The sequence below is a fragment of the Austrofundulus limnaeus genome, unplaced genomic scaffold (genome assembly GCF_001266775.1).
Source record: "Austrofundulus limnaeus strain Quisiro unplaced genomic scaffold, Austrofundulus_limnaeus-1.0 Scaffold992, whole genome shotgun sequence".
NCBI lineage: Eukaryota > Metazoa > Chordata > Actinopteri > Cyprinodontiformes > Rivulidae > Austrofundulus > Austrofundulus limnaeus.
In genome coordinates this window covers 15801-17643 of record NW_013953394.1, presented here as the reverse complement: position 1 = coordinate 17643, position 1843 = coordinate 15801, and the positions used below count along the sequence as shown (strand labels likewise).

Below are 1843 nucleotides of genomic sequence, written 5' to 3'. Positions count from 1 at the left end.
ATATTGCTTTGAATTTACTCAACTCAGTTAAGTGGAACCAGGTAACATAACATGGTTAAGTAAATCCAACATTTCATTTTTAGAGCGAACTTCCAGTTCTATTTCATCCCTACTGACCACCACAGGTGGTGTTTAAAGCACTGAATGATCATCCTTGCGCATGCACAGGTCGAGTATCTTATGCCAACATGGTCAGGTGAGACCCCCGTTGGCACCGGTGAGCCTGTGTAGTCACGTGACACGGTAGCTCAGTCCCTTTTACATCTTCTCACATACAGGTTAAAAAAGTGGTAAGACTTTGATTTGTTTGCTTGACGCTGGTAGCCTCGTGTAGGCCGGTCACAATTACAAATTTTGCTGGGCGATTAATTGTCTCAGAAATGATTGCGATAAACAACAATATTGTCTGGTGAACATTTTAAAACTAATAATGATAAAAGCGTAATAAAGTAATTACATCCTCTCAAAGATCAATAAACTTTAATTTTTAAAGAATGTTTAACAAAATGGACTCAGTTTCTCTAACAACAAATGCACAAGTATAAAAAAACAAAGAACAACAAAATGTAAATTAAACACCACACACAACTGAAACAATAAATAAACAATATTAAAGAGCAGCATCGCTTTAGAGATGGAGTGAACTACACAGCTTGTGAGGACCCACTGTTTTTTATCGGGACATAAAACAGTTCACATCCTAAGTAAAGTTTAGGGTCAAACAGGTAATAGAAAATACTGGTAAATGAATAAAAGGCAAAGCAAAGTCCCCATGAACATAGAAGAACAAACGTGTGTGTGTGTGTTTGGGGGTGGGGCAGTGAGGAGACAAGCAGAGCACTGTGGGGGAGGAAATCAGTTCAGAGTTTTCCTCATGAGTTGTTGGGACAGCCACTGTTTTGGGGTGTTTTGTTAAAACACAGATGGTGCGTTTAAGTTTCCTGTTATTTTTGAGATCTCCAGGTAAAGTCTCAAAGATCTTGATGAGTCTGTCGCGTGTCTGTCGCTGCCTCACTCTGAGGTATGGGGGAGGACACCAACCAGGTGGTCAGGTTTATACCGTACGGGTTGTCATCTAAAAATAGTCTGATGCTAACTCCCATATTTGTCCTGATGCATCTCAGTAATCCAGGTAGAAAAAATCTAAGAAAAATCAGTAGGTCCTCTGGATGAGTTCTTCTTTAGTGAAACGTTTCGTCTCTCCTCCAAGAGACTTCTTCAGTCTGATGAGTTTCAGGTGAACTCAGCCTTATAAGCACTGCCTCCACATGGTGGACAAACAGGTRAGTCATATGCAAAAGAGGGTCATCGACTAACAATTAGTTTAACGTTTAGTTAACGATTAGTGCTATTGTTCATAGAGGGTCGTGTGCCCCATCACCTGACTTATTGGTTTGGATGCTTCGGCCGTGGTTATTTGGTGTTTTGTTATGTGTTTGCTAGAATTTATTCTATGTGGGAACTTCACACATTATAAAAATTAGATTTGCGGGAATCAATCATAATATGCCCAATCCCCGCAGCGAATTTCAGGCCCTGCAAGTGCTCCGACACTGCAGCTGTCGCATTCTGCTTTGAAACCAATTCCATCTCCATTTGTCAGAATCCCATCAACGTTTCTTTAGTTTGTTATTGCTACGAGCTCTCATGCTAAATGAGTACGAGACCGCGTGAGAGTGCACTCCTCCCTCCGACACTAAAACAGGAGGGGAGGGGTCAGCTGAGCCCCCTGTGCACCAGAGCACAGAGTCAAAAGGAAAAAAAATTGTATAGGTCCTCTGGACGGGTTCTTCTTTAATGAAACGTTTCGTCTCTCTTCCAAGAGACTTCTTCAGTCTGAGAG

At 41.4% G+C, this 1843-nt stretch overlaps 1 protein-coding gene across 1 annotated transcript in view; it reads left to right on the top strand.

Annotated features, from left to right (window-relative positions):
* sgsm2 (small G protein signaling modulator 2) overlaps positions 1–1843 on the top strand; it is a gene marked incomplete at both ends in the record, with an annotated part of 138574 nt that overhangs the window by 121449 nt on the left and 15282 nt on the right.